A 19,411-nucleotide genomic window follows, 5' to 3' on the forward strand; every position below is an offset into this window, starting at 1 on the left:
TTCTCAGCTGTTACTTCTTTAGATGAACTGTGTGTCCCCTTCTCCCTCTCATCTCCATCTGGGCCCCATTTATTCTAATGTTTGTTCTTTAATGGTGTCCCATAGATCACAGAGGCTTTCTTCATTCTTTTCCCACTCTTCTTGTCCTCTAACTGGGTTATTTCAAAATCCTTATCCTCTAACTCACTTATTCTATCTTCCATTTGCTCTACTGCAGGTGTTTTGTATTGTGTTTTTCATTTTATTCATCACGTCCTTCAGCTTCAGAATTTCTGCTTGATTCTTTTTTTTTTTCTTCTATCTCATTGGTAAATCTCCTTTTGATACTGTATTTTTTTTTCATGATTTTGTCTTTCTGAGTTTTCTCGTTGTTGAGTTTCTTGAGAAAAGTTATTTGGAATTCTTTCTCAGCTAGAATGCAAAATCCATGCCTTTGAGTTTGGTTATTAAGGAATTATCTTTTGGTAATGACAGGTGTCCTTGATTCTTTCTTTATTCTTTGCTTTTAACAATTTAATTTATGTTATATATATATTTAAGTATAACTAACATACAGTGTTATATTAGTTTCAGGTGTTCAATATAAGGATTCAAAATTCTATGTATTATGTAGTGCTCATCATAAGTATTCTTAATTCCCTTTACCTATTTCACCCATTACCTCTCCCACCTTCTCTCTGGCAACCACCAATTTGTTCTTTATATTTAAGAGTCTGTTTTTTTTGTTGTCTCTTTTTTTGTTTCTTAAATTCTACATGAGTGAAATCATATGGTATTTGACTTTCTCTGACTGACTTATCTCACTTAGCATTATACTCTATATCTACCCATGTTGCTGCAAGTGGCAAGATTTCTTTTTTATGGCTGAGTAATATTCCATTGTGTATATAAACCACATCTTTAATTTTTTTTTAACATTTATTTATTTTTGAGAGAGATCGCATGAGTGGGACAGGACTAGAAAGAGGGAGACAAAGATCTGAAACAGGCTGTGCATAGTGAGCACAGAGCCCGACATGGGGCCTGAACTCATGAACCAGGAGATCATGACCTGAGCTGAAATTAAGAGTTGGCCACTTAACCACTGTGCCACCCAGGCACCCCTATACCACATCTTTTTTTTTATCTATCATCTATTGATGGACACTTGAGTTGCTTCTATATCTTAGCAATTGAAAGCAGTGCTGCAATAAACACAGGGGTGCATATATCACTTCAAATTAGTGTATTTGTGTTTTGGGGTAAATACCTAGTAGTGGAGTTACTGAATAATATAGTAATTCTATTTTTAAGTTTTTGAGAAACCTCCACAGTGGCTATACCAGTGTGCATCCCCACCAACAGTGCACAAGGGCTCCTTTTTCTCCACATTGTCATCAACACTTGATATTTCTTGTCTTTTTCTTATTCTAGCCATTCTGACAGGTGTATTGTGGTCTTGATTTACATTTCCCCAATATGAGTGATGTTGAGTATCTTTTTATGTGTCTGTTGGCTATTTGTATGTCTTCTTTGGAAAAATGTCTAATCAGATTCTCTGCCCATTTTTAAATCAGACTGGTTTTGGGGTGTTGAGTTGTATAGGTTCTTTATATATTTTGGATATTAATCCCTCAACATATATATCATTTGCAATGTCTTCTATTCAGTAGGTTGTCTTCTGGTTTTGTTTATCATGTCCTTTGCTGTGCAGAAGCTTTTTATTGTGGTGTAGTCCTATTTGTTTATTTTTGCTTTTGTTTCCCTTGTCAGGAGACATATCTAGAAAAATGTTTCTACAGCTGAAGTCAAAGAGATTACTGCCTATGTTTTCTTCTAGAAATTTTATGGTTTCAGGTCTCATATATAGGTCTTTAATCCATTTAGAGTTTATTTTCGTGTGTGGTATAAGAAAGTGGTCCAATTTCAATCTTTTGCATGTAGCTGTCCAGTTTTCCCAACTTCATTTGTTGAAGAAACTGCCTTTTTACCATTTAATATTTTTGCCTTCTTTGTCTTAGATTAATTGACCGTAAAAGTTTGGGTTTACTTCTGGGCTCAATATTCTGTTCCATTGATCTAGATGTCTATTTTTGTGCCAGCAACATACCATTCTGGTTACTAAGGTTTGTAGTATATCTTGAAATCTGTCATTGTGATATTTCTAGTTCTTCTTTTTCAAGATTGCTTTGCTTATTCAGGATCTTTTGTGGTTCCATACAAATTTGAGTATTACTTGTTTTAGTTCTGTGAAAATGCTGCTGGTATTTTGATAGGGATTGCATTAAATCTATGGATTGCTTTCACTAGTATGGACATTTTAACGATATTTGTTATCCCAGTCTATGACCATGGAATATCTTTCCATTTGTTTGTGTCATCTTCAGTTTCTCTCATCAGTGTTTTATAGCTTTCAGAGTGCAGGTCTTTCACTTCCTTAAGTTTATTCCTACATATTTTGTTATTTTAGGTGCAATTGTAAATGGGATTGTTTTAATTTCCTTCTACTTCATTATTAGTGTATAGAAATGCAACAGATTTCTGTGTATTAATTTTGTATCCTGCAATGTTACTGAATTCATTGATGAATTCTAGCAGTTATTTTGTGCAGTCTTTAGGGTTTTCTGTATGTACTATCATGTTACCTGCAAATAGTTACAGCTTTACTTCTTTCTTGCCAATTTGGATGCCTTTTTCCCCACTTTTTCATGTCTGATTACCGTGGCTAAAACTTCCAGTACTATGTTGAATAAGAGTGGTGAACATGATTGTCCTTGTCTTGTTCCTTAGACCTTAGAGGAAAAGCTCTTTTTCACCTTTGAGTATGATTTTAGCTTTGGGTTTTTCATATATGGCCTTTATTATGCTGAAGTGTTATCATGTATGTTGTATTTTGTCAAATGCTTTTTCTGTGTCTATTGAAATGATCATATGGTTTTTATGTGCGTATCACATTGATTTATAACTATTAAATCATGCTTGCATCCTTGGAAAAAAATCCCACTTGATCATGGTGAATGACTTTTTAAATGTATTTTTCAATATGGTTAGCCAATATTTTATGAGGATTTTTGCATCTAGGTTCATCGGAAATATTGGCATGTAGTTTTCTTTCTTTCTTTCTTTCTTTCTTTCTTTCTTTCTTTCTTTCTTTCTTTCTTTCTTTCTTTCTTTCTTTCTTTCTTTCTTGTAGTGTATTTATCTGATTTTGCTATCAAGGTAATGCTGACTTCATAGAATGAATTTGGAAGCTCCTCAATTTTTTGGAGTAGTTTAAGAAGAATAGGTATTAACTCTTCTTTAAATGTTTAATAGAATTTACTTGTGAAGTCATCTGGTTCTGGATCTTTATTTGCTGCGAATTTTTGAGTACTGATTCAACTGCATTGCTTTCAAATTTTCCATTTCTTCTTGATTCAGTTTTGGAAGGTTATGTATTTCTAGAAGTTTATCCATTTCTTTTAGGTTTTCCAATTTGTTGACATATAATTTTTTAATAATTTATTACAATCCTTTGTATTTCTGTGGTGTCAGTTCTTATTTCTCCTCTTTCATTTCTGATTTTATTTGAGTCCCCCCCCCCCCAAATTTTTAAATGAATCCTGCTAAATGTTTATCAGTTTAAGCTTTTCAAAGAACCATCTTCTGGTTTCATTGATCTGTTCTATTGTTTTTAAGTCTCTATTTCATTTATTTCTACTCTAATTTTTATTATTTCCTTCCTTCTACTGGCTTTGGGCTTTGTCTGTTTGTTTCTAGCTCCTTAGGTGTAAAATTAGGTTATTTATTTGAGATTTTTCTTTCTTCTTGTGGTAAGCCTATGTTGTTATAATCTTCACTCTTGGAACAGCTTTTGCTGCATCCCCAAGCACCTGGTCATTGTGTTTTCGTTTCCATTTTTTAAATTGGCTTCTTATTTTTTATTTTTAGAGAGAGAGAGTTGCATGTGCAAGTTGGGGAGAGGGACAGAGGAAGAGAGAGAGAATCCCAAGCAGGCTCCATGCTCAGTGGTGAGCCCAACATGGGGCTCAATTCTATGACCCTGGGATCATGACCTGAGCTGAAATCAAGAGTCGGATGCTCAACTGACTGAGCCACCCAGGCGCCCCTTTGTTTTCTTTTTGATTCCTTGGTAAACCCAGTCATTGTTTAGTAGCATGGAATTTAACATCCATATATTTGTGTTCTTTCCAGATTTTTTTCTTGTGGTTGATTTCTAATTCCATACAGTTGTAGCTGGAAAAGATGTATGACATGATTTCAGTCTTTCTGCACTTGTTGGACTTGTTTTGTGGTCTAACATGAGATCTATTCTGGAGAACGTTCCATGTGTATTTGAAAAGAATATACTGTTTTGGAATGGAATGTTCTGAATATAACTGTTGGATCCATCAAGTCCAATGTATCCTTCAAAGTCAGAGCTTCGTGGTTGATTTTCTTTTTGGATGAGCTAGACATTGATGTAAATGGTGTGGTAAAAACCCCTGCTGTTATTGTATTACCATTAATTTCTTCCTTTATGTCTCTCAATAGTTGCTTAGGGATTTAGGTTCTCCCTTGTTGAGTGATTGTTACAGTCTTTGTTTTAAAATCTATTTTGTCTGATACAAGAATTACTACCCAGTTTTTTTTCCCACTTCCATTTGCATGGAATATTTTTCTATCTCTTCACTTTCCATCTGCATGGGTCTTTAGGTCTGAAATGAGTTTCTTGTAAGCAGCATATAGATGGGTCTTGCTTTTTTTATCCATATGGTCCATTCCATATCTTTTGATCGAAGCTTTTAGTCTGTTTACATTCAAAGTGATTATTAGTAGATATGTACTTATTGCCATTTTAGTACTGGTTTTACATTTGTCTCCTCTGGCCATTTGATGACTTTCTTTAGTGATATGCTTGGATTCCTTGGATATTTTTGCATATCTATTACAGGTTTTTGATTTGTGGTTACCATTAGGTTTATACACATATGCATACATATATGCATACAACCTATGCAAATAGCAGTCTATATTACATTGATAGTCACTTAAGTTTGAATCCATTCTAAAAGCACTAAATTTTTACAACCTCCCCCATGTTTTACGTCTATGATCTCATACTTTATATCCTTTTTTTTGTGAATCCCTTGACCAATTTTTATAGACACTTGATTTTACTGCTTTTGTGTTTAATTTCCATACTAGTTTTTATAAGTAATTGATCTACTTTTATTATGTTTTAGGTAACTGTGAAATTTTTTCCCCATAATTTTCTTACTGTTGATTATGGCTTTGTTTCTATCCGAAGAATTTTCTTTAACGTTTCTTATATGGCTGGTTTAATGGTGATGAATTCCTTTAACTTTTTGTCTGGGAAGCTCTCTATTTCTCCTTCTATTCTAAATGATAGCTCTGTTATATAGAGTATTCTTGGTTGTAGGTATTTTCCTTTCAGCACTTTGAATATTTCATAAAATTCCCTTCTGGCCTGCAAAATGTTTGCTGAAAAATCAGCTGCTAGCCTTGTGGGGTTTCCCTTGTATGTAACTGTTTTCTTTTGCTGCTTTAAAAATTCTCTTTATCACCACTTTTTACCATTTCTATTATTCCGTGTCTTGGTGTAGACCTCCATAGGTTGATTTGATGGGGGTTGTCTGTGCAAGTTTTTTTATTTCTTCATATTACTTATAGTTTTGTGTTGGTTCTGCAGTTTCGTGTTTTGTTTCTGAAGTAGCAGATACCCCTTTAGATATTTGCCAGCTCTCTTCTGTTGGGGTATTCTGTTCAGTGATGCTGTTACTATGCACGTTTTTCTCTGCCTTTGGATATACCTTTTCCACTCTTCTTACTCCCTCTGGTGGCAGAATTCTCAAGCCTTTATGTCTTCTCTGATTCTTACAACTCACCAGGCTGACTACCGGACACCTCTTTTTGGTATTCCAAAAGTGGTACTGTAGCTCAAGTTTTAATATCTCCTTTACCCAAAGATCCCAGAACATGGCACTCCCAGAGGCTTGTGGGTGAACTTACTGCTGAGCTAGTCTTTAATGCCCTTTGATATTCTCTTCCTTCCTCCCAATCATGGAGGCCCCATATCAGTCCTCTGGTGCTGTTGGAGAGAAAGGGTTTCTTCAGTTGCATCCCACACCACACCACTGAGGTAGCCAGGCATTCACTCACCACTCTCCTCCTCCTCTGTGGGAGAGATTGCTGCCACCTGCTGGTTCAGTCTCATGCAGTATTGTTTTGGAGGTGGGGATAGGGGAGGTTCTTATCCCTCTGCTACTACAAACTCTTTTTTTGTAATGAGGTGCTGGGATCTCTCCTCGGGTAGGATGAACTTTGGAATTTTTTCTTTCAGCCATGGTTATCTGCCCAGGTTAGTGCTCTCTAGGTTTTTTCCCAACCACAGCCAGAGGAATTGGGGCAGGTTTGCTGCCTCACTGGTTCTACCCTGTACCAAGGACAGAGTGGTGAGAGAGACTCCTCTTGGGTATATTGCTGTAACCCACAGCTCCTACCAAGGTGTTTTTGTTTGTGCATGGATGTCTAATTTTTTGTTGAAAAGGGGGGATGAAAAGGAAGAGCATCTTATGCTTCTGTGATGTTGACATGAGCATTATAATGTAATGTTTTTATATCATATACACTGTGAAACAATTACCATAATCAAGCTAGTTAACATATCCATCACCTCATATAATTAACACTTTTTTGTGACAATTAGGATTTACTGTTCACAAATTTCTAGTATACAAGACAGTGTCATTAACTATAGTCATTATGCAGTACATTTGCTCTCCAGAACTTTTTCATACTGCCTAAAACTTTGTAACCTTTGGCTAATATCTCACCATTTTCCCCTTACTCCTAGCCCATGGCAACTACTATTCTATTAAAGAACAAAAAGTCAACTGAATAAATCTGAAGATCTAATTGGTTTTATTAAGGGATTCATGAATCAGGCAGCACCCCATCTAGCAGGTGGAGGGGGCTCTGAGAAGTTGTACAGAATGGAAGGTTTTTATAGGAAGGAGGGTGAGGCAAGAAGTTATTAGGAAAAAGAAAAAAGATTGTTTCAGGCAAGGTCACTTTCCCTTTGGGGAAGAGCAGGGAGTCTTAATGCAGATTATCTCCTCTTCCTTTGGGGGTTAGAGAGGGCCCATGTGACAGATTACCTCATTGGTATTGGTTAGAAAATTCCTGACTGACTGGTGAAGACTACATTGCTGAGGGAGGATGAAACTGTGATTAATTTAGGTATTAAGCCTCTGTTTGGTGATTTGGCCTAGCATAAGTGACCCCATTTATGCCTGTGATTTTCTTTTTGACAATACTATCTGCTTCTATGAGTTTGACTCTCTTAGATTCCACATGTAAGTGATACCATACAGTATTTGTCTTTATGTGTCTGGCTTATTTCACTTAGCATAATGACCTCCAGGTTCATCAACGTTGTCGCAAATGCCAGAATTTTTTCATTTTTTAAGGCTGAATGGTATTCCAGTGTGTGTGTGTGTGTGTGTGTGTGTGTGTGTGTGTGTGTGTGTGTATGCGTGCGTGTGTGGTCACATTTTTTAACCCATTCACTTGTCAATGAACCCTTAGGTTGTTTCCATATGTTGGCTATTATGAATAATGTTGCAATGAACATGGGGGTATAGTTATCTCTTTGAGATCCTGATTTTATTTCCTTTGGATATGAACACAAAAGAGATTGCTGAATCATATGAGAGTTCTATTTTTTAATTTTTTGAGGAGCCTCCATACTGCTTTCCATAGCATCTGTATCCAGTTTACATTCTCACCAACAATGTATAAGAGTTCCTATTTCTCCATATTCCCATATCCTCAACTTAAATATCCAAATACCATGTACCTTACACAGTCCAGGTATATAACTGGCACTTAACATTTGAATGACCATGTACGCAAAGGAGTGTTGTTAAATCTATCACTCTGTGAAGTTGTTATGGTGATGTTGGTATATTTTATGACATTAAAACATTTTCTTCTTAAAAAACAACCTGCAGAACCAGTACTGCGTTTTTTAGGATACTTTATTTTCACCCCTAGAGGGAGCTCCAGCCTCCTCCAGAAGTCTCATCCGTACTCTTGCAGGGTCTTTTTATTCTACACCTCAAGAGAAGGACTGAAGAATTTGTTAAGGGCAAAAACATTTACTGAACATGTTTCTAGATGTGTGGATTTCTGTCTTGATCATACAGCCATAGAAAGACTAGTTCAGAGCTATTGATCTCTGGAGCTGCCCCTCTTAGGGAGGCCTAGAGTTACTGGATTTAGCCACCCATTTAACATTATTTTAAAGATAGCCAGGTGCTGGGCACAGTTCCAGGGATTTGAATACAGCAGAAGACCAGTGCATAGGAGATCACTATTATCTGAAGAACACATCCTGGTGCATTTTACCTTTTCTGTCGAAATACAAGTCCAACCTCAGTGAGTTTCCCAAGTCCATAGCTTCTGAGTCTCAGGGAGTCTAGGTCTCTACCACCCTGACAAGAGTGGATTTGTAAGTATAAATTGCCATTGTGTTAATAAGAGACCAAAATCTCCCCACCACTACCAATTTTCCCTGAACAATGCTGAATGTCTCAGGTGTGGGAAGGTGGCCAAACAAGCCCATCATGTAGGTCAGATCATTGGTTAGCCTTGTCAGAGAATTTGATTCCCAAAGGGACAAACCACTAGCTGGGATCCATTAAATTCTTTCCTCTCGGTTTGTTGGTAGTGGGGAGATACTAGTTCAAGTGAAGTCAATGCCTCAAGGAAGTAAAAACTTTCAATAAGCAGGAATGTAAAGGGATGATCATATTAATAGTACCTACATCATATGACAGCTGAAGTATTAACTGAGATAAGAGATACAAAATATTTAGGATAGTGTTAAAATATATGGCTCTTACTTTCCCTATGTCACAGCAAAGGGAACGGAGTGTATTAGAGTCCTCCAGAGAAACAGAACTGGTAGTGTGTGTGTGTGTGTGTGTGTGTGTGTGTGTGTGTGTGTGTGTGTATGTATGTATGGAGGGGAGGTAGGAGGTATTATCACAAGGACTTGGCTCAAATGGTTATGGAAGCTGAGAAGTTCCATGATCTGCTCTTTGGAGCCCCATGAAAGCCAGTGGTACAGTTCCAGACCAAGTGCAGGAGTAGACCATTGTCAGCTAGAAAATAGAGTGAATTCTTTCTTACTCCACATTGGGGGGAACAATCTGCTTTACTTCATTTACCAATTCAAATATTAGTCTCATCCAGAAGCACAGACACATCCAGAATAATGTTTAACCAATTATCTCGGTACCCCATGGCCCAGCCAACTTGACACGTAAAATTAACCACTACTGAAACTGAGAGCTCAAATAACTTGCCCATGAATAAGATAACAGGTGGTGGGACTGGGGTTTGAGCTCAGGTTTCTAAATCAAAGTAGCTTTCTGAGAATGGGTGGAATGAGAGATGGGTGGAGTCACTGAGGTAGGTCAGGATTAAAATGTTTAGAGGTCATCTATAACAAGATTTATACCTTTGGTTGTGGAGATTCTTAATCCTTTAAGGAGAAATTTGACTACTGGAAACGGCCTATAGTCATGTGTGATCAATTTTGGAGAGGAGATGTTTTATGGAAAAATCAAAAGGAAAACTAAATTAGTTCTTTTTTTGGTGTACTTTTGAAATTTGTTTTGAAGATCATCTCAGCTTGGGAAGGGATTCTATACAGTGTGTTATTGGAAATACGTGCTGTATCCCAAGGTACTACTTTGAAGGCCAGCATTCACTTAGCCTTCACTTGGTTGTGCTTATAGATGTGTGTCTATATTCATTTACTGAACACTTAATATGTTGAGATTCAATGATGAGTAAGATACAGTCTCTCCTCATGAAGTTTGTGATCTATCTGGGGAATAGATATGTAAATAGTGAATTTTATTACATTGAGATTAGTGTTATAATAAAACTCCTTCAAGCCATAAAATCCTTTGTATAATATTTAACATCAATCTGAATTTCTGGGGGCACAAGTCAAGGTATAACTGTAAATGAATGAATACATTTATAAATCATTTCAAAAAATTCACTGTGCCTGGGAGCATAATGCCTGCCAAGGGAAGTGACATTTGAAGAAAATCTCAAAGTAGCCTAGTGAAGATGTATACCAGAGACAAGGGCGTATTCAATAAATGTTTCTTAAATGAACCATTGACCTAAGGATGTGCTGGTCTTTCTTAATGCCTGTATATATAGTGCATGTAAAAGTTGACCTATTTAAATTATGCCAACTCAGGTAAAAAAAAAAAAAAAGTCCTTTTGAAGCTTGATTATAAAGTAGGCACAGGGGCACCTGGGTGCCTCAGTCAAGCATCTGACTCTTGATTTTGGCTCAGATAATGATCACAGGGTCCTGGGATCAAGCACCCAAGTCGGACTCTGTGCTGTGCATGGAGCCTGCTCTGGATTCATTCATTCTCTCCCTCCTTCCCTCCCTCCTTCTCTCTCTGTCTCCCTCCCTCCCCTTCCTTCCCTCTCCCTCCTTCCCTCTGCCCCTCTCCTCTACTTGCTCTTTTCCTCTCTTTCTAAGAAAGATAATCAAGCAGGCACAGTTGGCTAACTGAATGCAGCATACACTACCAAATATAGGCCAGAGTTCTATTGCTTGTACTCAAACTTTGACAGTTAAGATCAGGGGCCAGTAGCCTTGGTTTCATATCCCCAGCCATTACATAAGTCATCTCTAAAGACTTCCTAGTATTAGGCCAGAAATGTAAGGGACTTAACGCATTCCTAGGTTACATCCTCAGTATTTGCTCAAGATTAACTGCCCTTTGGTGTTCTTGTCTGAGTATTTTCATGCCCTTCCTCATGAAGTCACAGAACGGGACTAAAATGCGAGCTGGACCACTCTTTTCCTCATTTTCACCTCATTAAGTTTGGGCATCATTCTAGCAGCCATAGTAGCTCCTGTTCTGACTTAGCTCCAGTGGAGCCCGACAGTTTCTCCAGTGGGGTCTATGGGCCAGCTGTGTCAGCAACACCCGGAGCGTCACCTGCTGACCGTGCAGATTCCTGACTTCACTCAAACCAACTAGATACAAACTTTTGTAGGTGAGGCCTGGAATGTACGGTTTTAATAAGCACCCCAGGTGATTATGATTCTTGTGTACATTAAATCTAAAATAATTTAAGAAAGATAAAAAAGAATCTTAGACTTCCCTTCTGTAGTTTCTGGTTTTCTTGGGAGACAGCCAGCTATATATCCTAGGGGCTGCCCTTTACGTGTGCCGTCTCCTCACATGACAACCCTATGACATGAATATTATTAACTTTGTTTTATAAATGACAAGATTGGTTATAACAGGTTGAGTGTTCTTAAAACTCACATGTAGCTTAAGGCCTTTAGAACTGGAGGGTCTAATTTGAGGGATGTGAAATGATTGAAATGACTTGCCTTCAGAGGAAGGGCATGACTAAAATTCTTGGGGTGCCAGGGACTGTGGCATTTCCAGTGCTTGAGGATGTCCAGACTGCCAGCTCTTGAGAGATGGTATTTAAAAAAATTTTTTTTTAAGGTTTATTTATCTCGAGAGAGACAGAGAGCGAGTAGGGGAGGGGCAGAGAGAGAGAGAGAGAGAGAGAGAGAGAGAGAGAGAGAGGATCCCAAGCAGGGTCCAGCTGTTAGTGCAGAGCCCGACTTGGGGCTTGATCCTATGAACATGAGATCATGACCTAAGCCAAAACCAAGAGTTGGACGCTTAACTAACTGAGCCACGCAGGTGCCCCAAGAGATGGTATTTTTGTTTTTGAAGTTCTATTTATTTAAGTAATCTCCACACACCCAATATAGGGTTTGAACTCACAACCTTGAGATCAAGAGTCGCATGCTTTTGCGACGGAGTCAGCCAGATGCTCCTATGTTTGTTTGTTTTTTAACTTTTCCTCCCCCGCCATACAAAGCATTACACATTTATAGGAAAAATTAAAACACTATAGAAATATGAGTTGGAAAATGAAAGTCAAGTGTTTAAAAGCTAAATAAAATATGGCACATTTCTATAGAATTTATGTAGCCATTAAGAAGATTGAGGTAAAGATACATGTATTAACATAGGAAGAGCTTTAAGGCACATGAGGTAAAACAAGTATCAGAACAATACTATAATATTCCACGTGTGTTTAAAAAACAAAAAAGCTGCATGTGTGTATATGTACATGCACGTATGTAAGGTATGTAAGTGTATAGATAGAAAGTAGAAGGGAAAGTTGCTAATCAGACTATCACAGGGGAGTGGAAATAAGAGGAATAAAATGGGATTTTCATGTTTTTCCTGTTGGCTTTTCTTTTTTAAAATAAACTTTATTTTTTAGAGAAGTTTTAGGTTCACTGCTAAATTGAATGTAAAATTCAGAGACTTCCCCACATACCTCAGTCGCTGTCAGCGCAGAGCCCAGATGTGGGGCTCGAACTCACAAACCATGAGATCATGACCTGAGCTGAAGTCAACAGTCCAACGCTTACCCAACTGAATGACCCAGGTGCCCTGCTTCCCTTCATTATTAACATCCCCTACCAGGTGGTACCTTTGTTACACTTGATGAGCCTACATTGACACATGCTTATCACCCAGAGTCTAAAGTCCACAACAGGGTTTATTCTTGATGTTGTACATTCTGGGGTTTAGATAAATATATAATGACCTGCACCTACCATTATGGTATCATACAGAGTAGTTTATCCTAAAAATCCTCTGCATTGATTTTTCTTAAGTAATGGGACTGACTTTGAAATGTCTTTCGAGGTACCTGAGTGGCTTAGTCAGTTGAAGGTCTGACTCTTGATTTCAGCTTAGGTCATGATCCTGGGATTGAACCCTGAGTTGGGCTATGAGCTGAGCATGGAGCTTGCTTGGGATTCTCTCTTTCTCCTTCTGCCCATCTCCCCTGATTGCTCTCTCTCGCTTTTGCTCTCTCACAAATAAAATTAAAAAAAATTTTCTTTCCACCTGTCGCAGCTGTTCTTCCCCTTTTCCTAGTTTTCTTCATTCTTTGGATTGAGTATTTCTTATGTTTCTATTTTATCCCTTTTATCAGTTTGTTGACAATTACTCTTTGTTGTGTTATTTCAGTGACTACTATTGGTTCTGCATTATACATCTTTAATAACGCACAGCCTGCTGTCCACAAGTATTTTGCTTCTTCAAGTGTAGTAGAACTTTACAACTATATACAGCTATATGCAACTTTCCTGGCCTTTGTACTATTATCATCAGATACTTCTGTGTTATAAACTGCAGAATATGTTGTTCGATCTAAACAGTAAATTATATTTTAAAGCGATTTAAATAGTGAGAAATGTCTTTATATTTACCTACATAGCACTGTTTCCATAGCTCTTCTTTCCTCTGTGTAGATTCACATTCCATCCATATTACTTTTGTTCTATCTAAAGGTCTTTAACATTTCTTATAGTGCAAGTTAGCTGGTGAGTAATTATTTCAGCTTTTGTTTGTCTAAAAAGTCATTATTCATCTTCATGTTTGAAATATATGTTTGTTAGCTGTAGGATTCTAGGGTGATAGTTATTATTTTTTAAAGACTTGAACACTGAGAGGGAAGTACAGAGAGTTCCTATATAACTTTTTCTCCTGAACATGCAGTCTCCTCCAACGATTGATATCCTTTATTAGGATGACACACTTTTTACTTTGGATGAACCTACATTGATTCATCATAATTATCTAAAGTCCATAGTCTACCTTGGGGTTCGCTCTTGGTTTTGTACATTCTACAAGTTTGGACAAATATATAATAATATACCTGTGTGTCATTATACTATCACACAGAGCATGTTCAGTGCTCTAAAAGTCCTTTGTGCTCTGCCTCTTCTATCCGTCACTCTCTCATCCCCTGAAACCATTGATATTTTTATTGACCCCATAGTGTTGCCTTTTCCAAAATGTCACATAATTGGAGTCATACAGTATATAGCCTTTTCATATTGGTTTCTTTCACTTAGTGATCTACATTTGAGTTTCCTCCATGTCTTGCCTCCATGCTCTATCTTTTCTCCAGCATTTAAACATATGGGAAGTATTGACTATTATAATGTCCCTTACTACTAATTCCATATATTATTAGTGGGTTTATTTCCATTGATTGGTTTTTCTCCTTATCATGGGTTATGTTTTCCTGCTGCTTTACATTCCTGGAATATTTTATTGGATGTCAAACATTGACAATTGTACCTTGTAGGGTGGGTAGATATTTTTGTATTCCTACAAATATTCTTGAGATTTTTTTAATGCAGTTAAGCTACTTGGAAACCATTTAATCATAAAATGATTAAAATCATAAAACTAAAAGCTTTAATTTAAAATTTTGTTAGGTGACACCAGAGCAGTATTTAGTGTAAGGCAAACTGTGTCCCACTATTGAAACAAAACTCTTTGGAGTAGCTACCCAATATCCTATGAGTTATATTCTCTATTCTGGCTGATAAGAACAGGAAATATTGTTTGATCCTGTTTGAATTCCAAGTGTGCTCCTGATAATTCCTTCATGTTTGTTTTTTTACCTGGTCTGGGTAGTTTATTTCCACATATGTACTGATCAGGACTCAAGAGACATCGTCTGTAGCTCTCCCAAGCTTGCTCTCTGTAGCTCATTCATCTTTGTCCTCTGTCCTCTGAACTCTAGCCACCTTGTCCTCTTTGGACTCCTAACTTCATCTCTTCATCTCAGAAAGTTTGATAAATTCTACTTGGGTTTCCTTTCCATGCTGTGCAACCTGGAAACTCTCCAGGTGGAAAGTCACAGTAATTGTAGGGAGCATCTCCTTTGTTTTGATTTCTCAAGGAGCATCACTGATGTCCGATAGCTTGAAACCCATTGTTTCATATATTAGTTTTTTAAGTTATTTCAGGTGGGAGAGTAAATCTAGTTCCTGTTACTCCATTTTAGCTAGACAGAAATTTCTCAACTGTGGTGCTTCTGAGACTTTTAATCCTAAAATATTGGTGGCCTTGGGTTAGGATGGGCTGAACACAAATAATTAATCATGGTTTAATTTCCAAAGAAGAGGAAGAACTTCATGGATAAGCATAAAGTTACCGAGAATGGGAATATCACAGCAATTTGTCCGTTAGGTGTTGGTCTTCTCTGTTTGATGATGGCAGTTCTATGGACCAAGATAAAACCACTTTTACTTATGGCCTCACTGTTATATGGTCTACATCAGAGAAAAGAAATATGTAGGGAGATGTGTCCTCTAAGTTTGGGCCGGGTAGGTGTATGCAACATCACACTTTACCCTCTCTGGAGCCACTTGTGTGGAATAATAATTATTCATGACAATGGTAACTAGTAGTTTTTGAGTACTTGCATAGGAACTCTATGCTGCACAATCTCAGTAAGTTGATATTTTATCCTCACTTTCTAACTGAGAGAAATAAAGTTCAGATAAAATAACACACCCAATATCTCTCAGCTATTGAAAGTTATAGTTGGGATTTAAACCCAGATCAGTTTGATTCTGAAGCCAAAACATTTATATTCTATGCTATGCTAAAGGAACTCCAGCCAGCCACTCAGTAATCTCTTGAGAAGATCCCAAGGGACCAATAATTTGAGTTTCTTTATACCTCCATCCACATTTAGCAAAGCCTCTTGAAGAGAAAGATATAGAGCTGTCATCAACCAGTATTGACCTTGAATGAATCCTGGGTAAGAGAAAATAGGGGACTTGATAAAACTCTCCTATATCATGAACTCATTTGGAGGTCCAGGGTACTATCTGAATTTTACCCTTTGAAATCTAGACTCAAGTTAAACAGAGATTGACAGGTTTCCCCTAGAAGGAATCTCATGTTCAAACCCAACAAGAAAGTTGGTCGTAATGTTATCATGTTACTCTACTTTAGCAAGTTCTTTGAAGATAAATTCAAGAAAGTTGAATTATTATCATCTTGGGTAAGTATGAGTTCTAAGGTTCTGTTTATGAAGCTAGGATTCAATTTAATTCAACAAACATTTATTAAATGAGTTGTCTATGCCAGGCAGTGTCTTAGACTGGAAAATCAAAAAAGGAATCAAACGTAGACCCTACCATAGAGGAAATCAAAGTCTAGTTTGGGACATGGAAGCATAAACAGATAATTATGAGAGTGTGGACAAAGTACAACAAAAACCAAAAAAACATACACAGAGGGCCATGAGGGCTCAGAAGAGAGGCCAGTGGTCCCTGCCTGGGGATGGGAATGCCCATCCAGAACTCTTCATCCTCTTTTAGTTGTTTCATGAGCAGCGTTCAGAGTTTCAAGATCTTTAATATTATGCTAGACTACAGCATGCATGTGGTAGTCATGCCATTTGTTGTTCTTGGGATTCCAAATGTGATTCTAGAGTCACAATGCTAGGAATACACTGAAAGGAGAGTGGAGATTCCAAGTGATGTTAGGCATTGCTCTGCCTTTGATGTCCTCTGAGACTTGAATGTGTTAATGGATATTTTGGCTTTCATCAGGTGTCAGTTTTGGGGTGCACTTTAAGCCAATTGTTGGATATTACCAGCAGAAATCTGGAGATTCTCCAAGGGAATGATGGGTCAGAATTCTCTTACTACAAAGTGAGATTCTCCTGAAATATGAGTTGAAATAAGACTGCACTTTGATAAGAGTGCCTGGGTGGCTCCGGTCATGATCTCACAGTTTGTGGGTTCAAGCCCTGTTTTAGTCTCTGTGCTGACAGCTCAGAGACTGCAGCCTGTTTCAGATTCTGTGTCTCCCTCTCTCTCTGCCTTTCCCCTGCTTGTGTTCTCTCTTTCTCTCTCAAAAATATTAAAACATTAACAATATATTTAAAAAAGATGGTACTGTGATTGTATTCTGTAGTCCTAGAAAATAATAGCAAGCAAGCTATGTTAAAATGTAAAAAAAAAATTATTAGTATCACCCCTTATTTTATATCGAGCAATATTCCTTAAGTTGTTTCTTATAAAAGTAGCACATTGATTAGAGGAAAGCATGGAGACAATCACTGTATTATTTCTTATTGCTCCAACAAATTACCACAAATTGAGTGGCTTTAAGCACGTAAATTTATTACCTTACAGTTCTAGAGATTAGAAGTCTGAAATCAATTTTATTGGGCTAAAGCCAAGGTGTTGGCTTTTTGAAGGCTCTGAGGGCAAAAACATTTCCTTGTCTTTTTCAACTTCTAGTGGCCAGCCACATTTCTTGGTTGAGATGCCTTTCCTCCATCTTCAAATTACATTACTTCAATTTTGCATCTGTCAGCATATCACCTCCTCTGACTCTACTCTCTTGTCTCCCTCTGGTAAGGACCATTAAGGTTATGTTGGGTCAATGAAGATAATACAGGATAGTTTCCATACCTTAAGATCCTTAATTTAATTACACTGGCAAAGTCCCTTTTCCAGGGGATTAGGACATGGACATTGGACATATTTGGGGGCCCATTATTCAGCCCACGGAAGAACTATTTATTTGTTTTTGAGAAATGACTTTTAATATTCTTCAAGATTTGTATACCTATTATTTTCTATATGTACATTGGTATTGCACTTTGCAAAACTTATTTTCTCATCTCAATGTTTTCTGAAATGCTTTGAAACCTGTATGATTCTTCTGCAGGGACATATCATAATTTACTTAGCTATTTCATTGCAATTTTTGTTAGGAGTCTTGGTTGTAAGTAATAGGAATCCAACTCTAGTTGCTTAAGCAAAGAGAAGAAGTTATTGGCTCTGGCAATTTGATGAAGTGTTAAGCAATCAATCCTCATGGATTCAATAGGGTTTCAGGAGCCACTGAAACCAGGGAATCTATTAATGCCAGGACATACTCCATCTTCAGCCCTTTTCACTCTCTCATGGAAACCTTCTACTTTTCCACATATTATGGTTCCATCCACTGGGGAGGGTCTGACTGACCACAAATTCTGTTTAACCAGGTCCATGCCAGCCCCCTATCAAAAAGGAACCCCACCTCATCATGGCCTGAATTTAATCCCATGGAATTCAATCACAGGTACTGGTGATACTACTCTTGCTACTCAAAGTGGTCTACAGATGAGTAGCATCAGCAGCACTTGGGAACTTGTTAGCAATGCAGAACTTAGGTCCTATTCAGGACATAATGAATCAGAATCTGCATTGGAACAATATTGCAGGTGGTTTGCATGCCCATGGATGTTTCAGAAACACTACTTTCTCCTTCCATTTTGTGGATGTTAACAAAGCCTGTGTTGACTGACCAACAGGGTTTATAGGTATAAGGGGAATGGATGAGGATGGTCCAACACCACAGAGTGAAAACAAGCAACTCTGCAGGCACTGAGAACCACACTCATACCAACTGATCATTATCCTTGTGGCAATTTCTTGCACCATGTGTAACTAAACCAAAATAGCCAAGGTCTGAAGCTGTGTCATCCGTAAGTTGTCTAAAGCACCCCAGGAAAATATGGCCATGTTGAGTAAATCTGAGATTTCTCTGGTTTAGGCTATGCTCCTGCTTGGCTAACCCTAGAGAATCAGCTCATTTGTCCTTTCATGTGTTTGTTATTTAAGTAACACAGTGGGCAGACAAGGGTGAAGCTAGTATGATGCAGTATCATTTTGTTGATTAGCTGTAAGGCTTTTTTCCCAGTCTACACAAATCCCCTCTGGGGACTTGTATCTAGGACAGCTGGGATTTTTTTCCTAGTAAGAAGCATGTAGTTTTCAAACTGTTGATAGCCAGGGAAATGTCCAACCATTGTAATACCTGGAAGAAATACTAAAAGAATTTGTAGAAGGATTTTTAAAATAGTCCTAAAATATAATAATTGGTAACATGTGTATGGATCAATAGAGAGACTAAACATGGACTTTGGTATCAGATATACCTCTAGTGTCACTGAGGAAAAAGAATACAGAAGATTCTGTATTCTTAGTTAAGATTCTTAATATCTTATATAAATAGGATATTAGGATCTATCAGATAAGATGCTTTTAGCTGTAAGTAACAAAAAAACTTACAATCCCATCAGATCGAATAATAACGGCATTGATTCTATCACCTACCACCTGTCCAAAGAGAGGGCAAATGTAGACCCTGGATATCTGGGCTTCATTTGTCTTCAGAGTGATAGCAAGATGGCCATTTATTCCAGACATTAGTTCCTATGTATCACTGGCTCAAATTTTATCACATGTTTATGTCTACACCAGTAGCAAAAGACATGGGTCCTCATGATTGGCTGAAACAAAAAAAATTCTCTGTGGACTTAAATATGAGACTAGCCTTTCTACAAACAGGATGTTCAGAGGAGGACAAATAAAAGTAGGATTCTGTTAGGAGAGGAAAAGGCAAATGCATAGATGTATGTTGGGCATGCAACAAGCAGTGTCTGTCTCAAGGGATCAGGGCAGCAT

General features: G+C 37.6%; 1 long non-coding RNA gene across 1 annotated transcript; it reads right to left on the reverse strand.

The window, feature by feature from the left end:
- Positions 1-15,025: 15,025 nt before the first annotated feature.
- On the reverse strand, positions 15,026-16,329 carry LOC109495951. Its single transcript, XR_002151674.2, has 2 exons — positions 16,177-16,329; positions 15,026-15,154 (listed from the first exon to the last, which is right to left on the reverse strand). It is a non-coding gene; the product is annotated as an uncharacterized LOC109495951 (long non-coding RNA).
- Between the last annotated feature and the right edge of the window lie 3,082 nt (positions 16,330-19,411).

This window comes from Felis catus, chromosome F2 (assembly GCF_018350175.1).
Source record: "Felis catus isolate Fca126 chromosome F2, F.catus_Fca126_mat1.0, whole genome shotgun sequence".
Taxonomy (NCBI): domain Eukaryota; kingdom Metazoa; phylum Chordata; class Mammalia; order Carnivora; family Felidae; genus Felis; species Felis catus.